The sequence below is a fragment of the Prosopis cineraria genome, unplaced genomic scaffold, assembly GCF_029017545.1.
Source record: "Prosopis cineraria cultivar Desert tree isolate PC_DT_omini unplaced genomic scaffold, ASM2901754v1 PC2, whole genome shotgun sequence".
In the NCBI taxonomy this organism is placed as follows: Eukaryota; Viridiplantae; Streptophyta; class Magnoliopsida; order Fabales; family Fabaceae; genus Prosopis; species Prosopis cineraria.
The window spans coordinates 35395429-35406501 of record NW_026555333.1 but is presented as its reverse complement, the minus strand read 5'-3'; positions in this window follow the sequence as shown (position 1 = coordinate 35406501).

Here is an 11073-nt window from a genome sequence, read left to right as displayed (position 1 = left end):
AAAATCATAAAAATAAATAAAAATAAAAATAGAATAATATTAAATAAAATAATATTAAATGTATATATAAATATAAAATTATAATAATATTAAATAAAATTTCCTCTTTAAAATTTGAAAATGGTGCACTGAATACCTTACCGTTAAAAAAGATACTTTAATTTAAACATTATTTGGCCTGGAAAATTACAGAAAAAATTTAAAATTTATTTGTAAATAATAAAATTTAAATAATCATATATTAAATTGGTAATATTCTAGGGTTAATGAGAAAAATAAACCCTAAAGTATTGCAGGAAAAACATCTTAAATCCTGAACTCTTAAACTATGCAAAATAAATCATAAACTTTCAAATTTATAGCAAAATGAACTTGACTGTTAACTTTTCTAATGTCGTTGCTGTTCATTTATTAATGAGCGCTACAGACCTTATACTATTACACGAGTAGCCTCTTGGACCCTAAAATTTAAAATTTCAAGCAAATTACCTCCAACATTTATGTATAGAATGTTGACTATTATGTAAAGTAAATTAGCCTCAGTTTGGCTCGCCACAATGAACGCATGATTGGCTGTGGCGAATGATCCATAATTTTGTGAAATGATATTTTTTGTCTCTTCTTTTATAATGTTTTTGAAAAGATTGATATCTCATACTTTCGCTTGGGGCAAAGATCAACTTGTAAGGTCTCCCTTACTTAACTAAATCTAACTCTGAAATTGGGGTAATCAAGAGATTAACCCACCAAGGTTACCAAAGTTGGTAAAAATCATATAAAGGAAATTTCTCAAATCCTTTTAGAAAGGAATCCCAAATTCAACATTTTAAATCTCAAATATTAGTTAATAAGTTCAAACCAGAATTTGAAAATCATGTGGAAGCTTAGAAATCAAATGAAACCCAACACCATTATTTTTGAAACTCAAAAATGGATTTTGTGCAGAAAATGACATGTGCACCGTGGCTCGTGATATGTGCACCGTGGCTCGTAACATTTGCGTCATGGCTTGTCTTTTCTGTGCCATGTGCTACAACGCATTGCATGAATTTGACAGCATCAGTGTTGTCATTTGATAGCACTGGGAGCGAACTTTCAATATGTCTTAAATCTCCGTCTGACGTCTGATTGAGGTGGTTTCGGTGTCTATACGGAGCTTTCTTCTAACTCTAGCTAATAGAACCAGTTTCATACTCAAACTCTTACTCTATAAAAAGTTGAACACCAAAACTTATTTTGACCACTTTTTCACAAAATTTCTCAAATGGGTGTCCCAACTCAACCTCATGCGCCAAATAGCTCACATCAACCATCCGACCACACTCAATAGACTCTTGTGGACCCGTGTAATGTACCACACATAATCAAAAACACTTATATCATAAAATCACTACTCAACCCCAAGTTTTACAAAACACAAAGGGGAAGGAAATGTTGCATAAATTCATCAATTTCATTCTAAATCTTTCGAAATATATAGATTTCTATTTGTACAAGTATTTTGGCCTTGTCCATAGGTTTACAACCAAAACTCACTAATTCAAGACACAAAATACACAAGTTATACATAAAATAATGCAAGTTGTGCATAACTCATGTTAAAGATCCTAGTTGGTAAATACAATAACATATACACATAGAACCACAAAAAGGAGGCATATAGAGGATTACTCTACAATCCTAAGCCTCAGTGTGTTTTTTCCCGAATCGGATCTAATGAGTTAGGTTCTAAAAATATTGAGAATTGAGGGTTGAGTACAACCACTTAGTAATCAAGTTTTACCTAACCTATACAGTTGCATATCAATTATAAATGGATAGATGCAAATAGGAAAATACACAGATAACACATATGAACACTTAGCCACAGTTCACAAAACTAACAACCATGTAAATGGGCTCACAACACAAAATATCATAATATTTCACCAAGCATAACATGGGGTCATAATAATAACAACCATACGCCCCTAACACATGCCGAATCACAAAACTAACAACCATATAGTTAGACTTATATGCATGATCATATACCAACCTTATACCCTTCTGTTACTTGCAACATGAAATTGATGGCTATCACGTGGCTAAGTCCTTCACGGATTAACCTAACCTTTTACTTGTGAAAAGCTATCGGGTCAAGATAAACTCACTCACTTATGTAATCTGGTTTCTCCCAATATTAACAATCATAGGGTGTCGTATCCCTAATCTAGCCTCCTCATAAATTGGTAGAGACTAGTTAGGTTTGAGTCCCTCGTAAAACAAGGGAGCAGTCCTAAATTAACTATAGAACAAGGGCTACCTCCTGATTCTAATGGTCGGTGCCAAGGCAAGTTCTCGATTCCAATGATCACTACCAATACCATGTGGGTTTAAACCAATCTACTCCTCTCCCTAAACAAACTCCCACCAATGATCATGTTGTCCACATTTCTCACATTATATGCATTTCAAGAGTTAATTCATAACAAATAATCTCATATTCAGCTACTCCACACATTTAATATATCACACACCATAATTCTTCACTCTTACAATAACATGCCACAAGTAAATTCATAAATCGTGAGTAGGTGGCATAGTTAATGTTTTCCTTTCCTAAAATCAATTCATGAAATCAAGTACATTACCAATATGCATTATTAATTTAAAACATCAATCACATTTCATAAACACAATTAACATTCAACTATAAAAATTAGATTTTTCCCGATTACCTTAAACCTTTGAAAGGTCAAAGGTTTATCCCTCTCAATACCAACTTTCAAAGCTTCTATAAGCTTGAATGGTGCTAAAATCAAATCACACTACAATCATAGTGCAAGATTACCATCATTATCCTATTTGGAGGATTTTACCACATAATCTCCATACACATTATTCTATTAACCTATGAATGACTATCCATTCATACCAAATAGGCTCCTTAGGTTCTATTGATGCACATTATCATTAATAACACTTTAAACTAACATTAATGAACACAAACCTCTTCCAACTACTGCATTTATGTGAAATTTTGGATATTAATTGCTCTACCCAATAAATTCTTGATAAAACCATCAATGTAGGGTTAATCTATCATAAACCATTTCCTTTATATTCATTTTAATCAATGGGATCAAACCCATAATCCTATCGACCAAAAATGGCCTCTCTAACTCAAACCCTACCATAAATCATCATAAATGAGGGAGAGAAAGGAAGAATAAGGCTTAGTTTACTGTTAACCTCTAGAATTTCATGTTATTTCATCACATTTTCCTTATATTCTAATCCATTTTGGCTCAATTATATATATTTTTATTGTCCAAATTAGGAAAATATGCATTTTGTTTTGGTTTTGTATTCTTGGCTTTGATGTCCAAATTAGGAAAATATGCATTTTGTTTTGGTTTTGTATTCTTGGCTTTGATTTGATATTTTTGATCTAATTTCATGTTATTTTGGTTGAAGTTTTGATTAAAAGCATTTCTGAAGCTTTGTGGATTTTTTTGAAAGGCTTTTGGATGAAGAAATCAAGTACAAAATGAATAATTTTTGTGAGCTGCAAAAACAGTGCAAAACTATCAAAGTTATCCTAAAGTCATGACTTTCATTAGCGACTTTCACTGCTGTTAGAAAAATGTTACGTTTCATTTATCAAAATTTGGTTGGTTAGGACTTATATGTACTGAGAGCTCGACCTATAATACATTCTTCAGACTTTTAGACACATTTGGAGCTTGCTTGTTCTAGGGTTTAGGCATTGAAAGAGTTGGGATCAAGAAATTGAAGCTTTGAAGACATTTAGAGCTCTTCTTCTTTAGTTTCTCTATTTCTCTTCCCTTTCCTATCTTGTAATCTAAAATGGGTCCACTTATTTTGTATATTTGTAACTTGTAGATGATTATAAGTAGCTAAACCCTTTGTTCTAGGATTATTTAGAATCCTTGTATGGATTAACACTATGTTCCTCCTCTCTTTTTGTAATTAATGATATATATGTGTTTATGTTACTCTTTCCTTAATGCTTCCAAGTGATTGGCCACCATTTAGATGTTGAGTTCACTTAATTGATGGTTGAAAGGGTTAGGTTGAGTGTAGAACTTGGGTAAAATTGTGTAAGAACTGGTATTTGCATGTTGAATGGATGGTTTTGCTAGTAAGATAGAGGTATACTTACTAGCCTTGCATAGTCACATTAGGGTTAGTGTTTAAAATTAAATTTTATTAATTGTAACAAGAGATTGAGAAATTAATTTAACTAAACACTTATTCATGATTTGAGAGAGCTTGTCCAAGTATTTTTAGAACATTAGGTTAGCACTTATTTTCATTAAAAGCATTTATGGGTGGAGGTGATTTTGGTGTTATGAAATGCAAGGGAGATAAATAATCCTAAATCTCAATTTGTATTTGAAGTTTGTGAATCAATCACTTTTTTTATTTTCTAGTATTAGTTTCATTTGTAAAATCATTTTCACCTAACTATGTGTAGCTCAACTTGATCGAATTTACTTAGTTTTTTGCTTGATCATTGTTTTTGAACAAATCCTCGAAGGAACAATACTTTACTTTCATTATATTACTTGCTACGACCCGTGTACTTAGGGTGAACAACATTTACTTACTTTAGGTGTTTGGGAACTTCAATCTATCACTAATATGCTCTAATAACAAGCCCTAACAGAGCCAAAGTCGAGCTCTTCAATTTTCCTCTTCCTTTTTTTGTGTTTTCTCACGCTAATATGAATCTAATATATCAATTTTTTGGCTGTACACCGCGGCGCACACTGCCCTTGGCCGTAATGCATGGCACAGAGGAGTCCATTGCATTTTAATTTGCCTCTGTATACCGTGGTGGCCTGACCACACACTACGGCATATGATACAGAGAGAAAATCTTTACTTTTTCTTCCTCTTTCCTTGTCTGGGTGGCCTGCCATTGATCCGGACCCATTTCTAAGGCTGAAATTGCCACAATAATTACATCAATTAAACCTCTCTGACCACACACCTTATTAATTTATTAATTACCCTCTTTTCATTAGGTAAATAACCCAAGATTAAATTTTTTTGGATGTTACACTACTGGCTCATGAGCATCCACAAAAAGATGACATACTCTTTATCAGAGACTAGGTTAGTAGTAGGTAAATCAGCGTACCACCTGATGGTGGTGTTAAACAAGCCATCTTAGGGAAGGAGATCATAGGCAGCAGGAGAGATTACATAAGACTCAAGATTCTCAAGGTTGATTGCAAAATGATAGCTTGACCATTAATGGGGAGCCCTGAGGTCATAAATATGTCTTGGATTGTGACTGTCATAGGGCTTAGCTCAAACAAGAATGTGTTATAGCCCAGAGACCAGAATCTAAGAACTACCTTGAGTAGTGGGATGGGGACCTCGAGGGTAAGAAGGGAGAGCTCAATTAGGTTATAGATATTGATCTCCTTCCGAAACCCTTCGTAAATACCTTGCAAATAGTTTACCATGTCATCCATTGAGGTAAAGACTAGGGCTAGTGTCAGATCTTGCAAGACGCAAGTCTTGTATAGAAGTGATCAACTATGGATTAGGTGGAGGTATGGATGAATGTTTTAGGGTAAGCAACAAATACCTAATGTCCATGGCACTACCTAAACTAAAGCTTATTAGAGAGTTGCTACTATCAATAAACAAGGAAAACTTAAAATTAGGGAGAGATTCGAATTGAAAAGGGAAAAATAGAATGAGAAGCCAACAAAAAATGCATACAAGCTAGAAATTTCTATTTTTAGTATGACTCCTCCTAAAAGGAAGAAAACCTTTAGAGAAGAGTTCAATAAGCAATGCGAGGAACAATAATGATAAACATTTATAATAATCAAGCTAGGAAGGGCAGGCTCAATAGATTTCTAGACTGTAACCCAATCGTCCGACAAAGCCCTCTCAAGACTAGTAGTACAGGAGTGGTGATTGGCCTTGGATAAGGCCATAGTGGTTGGAGAAGAAGATGGACTCAAAGAATGAAGGAGTGAAGCAAATAGAATGACCTTGAATGACCATTATAAATAGAGCTCTAGAGAGAAAAGAAGGTAGCAATAAACAACAAACAGCCTAAACACTTTATTATTCAATTTATCTTTTATATCATTTTGTACTTAGAATTTACATCTTTCTTTCAATTTTCTTGTAATTCTTTAACTCTATAGCTTTACATCATTAATCAAGCTAGTTTCTTCCAATTATTTGTTACATCTTCACATCCGGGTAAATTGAGGTAAGGGAATTAATAGATTTTGAGATTGCTTAGGTTTATGTAGGGAATTAACGGAATGAGAAATGTCCACGTGCATGTTTTTTTTTTTTTTCAACCTTCTGGCCAGGATCCACATGAATATTCATACGCATGATAGTGATATCTCAAGATAGGAAGTGCATTGTTGGGGTTCCATATTCATTATTCTTATGATCAATTATTATGACTTTTTCAATTTTTCAACGTGTGATTATTTGTATGGCTAATTAAGAAACTTAAAATTATTATTTTCATCTCATGACTATTTTATACAAATATTAACGCTAGCATGTTAAATGTGCAACCTAATATTAATTATTAAAGTAGGGTTAGGAGGGGGCAGATCGTGACAATTGATTATAGCACAACTACCCATCACTAATCAATGTTAATTAAATGTACTTAATAGGTCAAAATACTTGTGCTATAATTATATTTATGATCAGCATCTGAAAATGGTGTATTAGGCACATTAGCATTGAAAAAGATACTCTTCTAGTTTTATTTATAAGTCACTTTCAACATGTTTTACCAATATTAAGGAAAACCTTAAAACTCATTAACTCTATCTTAAAATGTAATAAGTTCTCAACTTTGCCTCTATTTAATATACACACTTCAATAACATATTTTTTTTCTCTAACATTCAATGGAGGGTAAAAAAAGAAATTTATGGTAAAAATTTAATGGCATAACTTAGGATCAAAAAAATTCTTCTCTTTCTGCCTTATAAATAGGACTAGAGGGAGTACTTTAACAATTAGTTAGCCTAGAAAATTATAGAAAAACTTTAAAAATTATTTGTAGATAATAAAATTTAAATAATTATATTTTAAATTGGCAATATATATTCTAATATGATATTATTAAAACAAATATGACCTTTTTTTAATTATTTATTCGTATTGTTGCCCAAAATTATGATCCATTAGTTACCCAATAGTAGCTTATTAAATTGGTTGGTTGAAATCATATTTTAGTCTTTGAAATTAATTGGCCACAACCTTCCCACCAGACCATGAATTCCCACTATTCGAAGCAACGGATTTCACTAGCCCTAATCAAATCCAATTATTCCATGGGAAAGGAAAGGATGACACAAGGTAATTAAAGTAATGAGCCAAATTCCAGGTCTCCCATGTGATGTGGTGTGTACCGTTTGGAATTTAATGACTTCCCCAAAGGTGAACTCCCACCCTATGCGCATACGACCATGACAAAACATAAATACACACATTCATTGTCACATGATTTTCCATATAGCAATCATCATTGTCTCCATTTTTAAACATTTTCATGAAACAATTCACCATATATTCACATACAAATTCATCAATTCCCACTTTACATGACAATTTCAAGACAAAATCATATTCTTTTCATAATAAATTCATATTTTCTTTTTACAACTTCTCATAAACAAAAAGGAAAAAAAAAAGCATGCAGGGAAAAAGAATTAATGTTCTGGTTACCTCGACATTTCTTTTACTTACCACAATTTTGCCAACCCTTGAACCTCCTCTTGCCCAAGAATATCTATTCAAGTGTAATTCTACAACCAACATACATTTTCCTCATCAATAATAATCTATTATCATAAACTTTTAACTAATAACTTAACAACCCAAATTCTGAAAGCTCACTTCCCCATCCCATTCTTCACAATCACAACTCATTCCTAACTTCATTTAACCAAACTAGGCTTCCACTAGCCATAAGACGATCGTTAATCATTCCCTACCCCGTTCTTGAAGAAAGCGACATGTATTAAAGACTCAGGGAGGAATAATCAGCACTAATTAAATTAACACATATATATTATTTTAATTTATAAATATACAAATATATAGATATATAAATATTACATAACACCATGTATAATATATTATTTAATTATTTAACGAGGGAAGGGGTAGGGGGAAGCCATATGTGTGTATTCTCCACTATTACAGAAAGACAGTTCTATTATCTCAATTCACATCACATTTTAAAAATGTGATTTAGAAAGAATACAATTCATGTCACCCAAACAAAAAAAGGACGTGGATTGTATGAAAAAATTATTTTTTAAAAATTTTCAAGAATCCACATCCCCCTCCTCTATGGGTTTAATTTTTAAGAATCCACATTCCTCATGACTTAGGTGATGTGGATTCTTTAGAAGCCACATCCCCAAAAAGGAGAGGTACATGAATTCTAAAAGATACATAAGTACATTAATATTTCATGAAATTAATATTGTAATATTAATATTAAAAATACATAAATAAATTTAACCTATAGATATTATAAATATTTTAAAATTATAGTGGGAAAAAGAAATCAAAGTTTAGTTCATAGAATATTTTAAAAATAGTTTTTTTTGTAGTTCGGAACATTTTAGATTAAATTTTAATTTATAAATTATTTATTTATTATTTTTAATAATTTTTTGTAAAATATTATATCTAAGTTGTTTAAATTTGATATGATAATTAAAACGCTGAAAAGAAAATATGATAGTTAAAGTGAGAACTGAAGGGGAAATTGTGAGGGAAGGAAGTGTAGAAATTGTCTACCATAAACTTCAGAGATTGATGTCCTTCATAAAAATGGGGTTAAAGTTTAATTTTACTTTTAAAGTATTTGTGAAGAAGCTCTCAGTATCCTAAATTATTTGTCGTAGTAATATTGTCCTTGAAATTTTAAAAACTTAGCAATGTTGCCTTTGACATTAAATGTATAAACATTCACCATTAAGTTGACTAAAAATTCCTGTGGCATGACAGGTAGATCTGAGTGGAGTTGAGATAAAATATATAAGGGCTAAATGGTAATTTTCTTATGTTAATAACTACTAATATTTAATGTTAATAGTTAGTGGATCGACTAGACTACATACCTATATCTTCACTTAACATTATAGATCCTATCTCCAAAAGTAATTATTTAGCCGGCACTACCACCAAACTCTAAATTGGATAATGACTAATAATTTAATTAAATTTGGACTATTACAATACAACAACTCAGAATTTATTTTGAATGTCTACCCAAAAAAGTTGATTTAGAAAATCACAATGATCAAACCAATGGCTTGGATGGAATTTTTGAAGGAGTTGAATCAATTTATTTTAAAGTTTTGAATTTGAGTGTGAAAATATGTAGGCCATTAAATAAAAAAATAGAAGGAATTCTTAAGGCACTCATGAGATTTGCTACTATTGGTAAGAACGATCCCACACAGCGAGGGTTCGGATTAGTATGAGTGGATGGTAGCATAATTAAGGGGGGAAAAGAACAGAGACACTAAAGTAAATGAATGCAAGCCTAATTTTCTTCTACTTATATGATTGTACAAATTATCTTTGAGCAATCTATGCCAGCTGCTTGCTTTGATTTTTTTTTTTCATAATATAATTACTGATTATCCCTAAGAACGTAATCTCGAATTTGTTATATTTGTGTGTGTGTGTGTGTGTGTGTTGTCAAACTCAAATCCATTTCACGATTCATATTTCTGATATACATATTATATAGAGAGAGGGGGGGGGGGAGAAAGAGAAGAAGACTGATTATGCTGTCAAGAAGCAAGACACCTATTTTTGTCAATTATTTTTTAGGAAGACATTCAATAAAGATCAACAGAAAATAATTAATTTAAAATAAGGATCAAAAATTATAAAATTCCATTGCAAGATTGAGGGACAATTGAAATTATTTTTATTAAAAACTTATCAAAATACCCTTTCTTTATTAAAACAAATCCATCAACCATTATTATCAAAGCACCACTATCGATTACCAGAGTATAGCCACTGACATAATGTTATGGATGCTGACAAGGCTAGTTGTGTGGACCCACAAAGCGGGATTGAACAAGCTAAAGGCTTGGAAATATTGAGAGCCAGGTGGCAACAGATCCATGTATGATGGACAAAGAAACCAAGTTTGTTAGGTGTTGTAACAAAAAACACAAGCCATCATTGAAGATCAAGGAGAATGAGGGGTATATGAATTAGGCAGGGAGCTAGTGAGAGAAATTAAGGAATTTGTCAGTCATCTTTACTCTTTGTATTATTATTCTTCCCTTTTGTCTAATTTTCCTTCTTATTTCTAATTTTCTTAAGCTTATGCTTGTTGGTAATTTTGGTTGTAATTGTTATCTTGCATTTGATGTTAGGAACCTTACCGGTGATGGAATAATTTGGTTGTAAGCCAAATTTTACAACCATCGATTGCATAATTGTTTTGTTGATTTTGGTGATAATAACATAGGTGCTTTCATTGAGAAACCTGATGGTTAAGGGAATGAGATTGAAGGATTTGTCAAATAAGAGTAAAAGGCTCAATGAACTTAGAGAACAAAGGGATTTCACTTACATAGCTCGAATGGATAAGATGGAGAGCAATATAGATGAAATGGAAAAGGTTGTTACAGATAGATCTAAGAATATGTCTATATTGAATCAATGGTTGCCATCGAGTCTTCAAGCTCATTATCTTCCAAACTGGTCACTATACTAGGCACAAGGAATTCATAAACATCTAGGTGACAAGCCAAGATTGATTTTCCCTGATTCAATAGAAGCAACCATTAGGGTAGATTTTCTAGGATGAGTAGTACTTTCATTATTATGAAATGACTAATTCTTAGATGGTTATTAAATCAATAAGCATAGATGATAATGTAATGGCTTGGTTCCAGATGATAGAGAAGATGCACTAGATAACATCTTGGGCCTGGTTGGTTTGAGAAGTGGAAATGCATTTCATCCCAGCTCAATATTGCAATCCTAAAGCCCAATTATTCAAACTCATAGTCC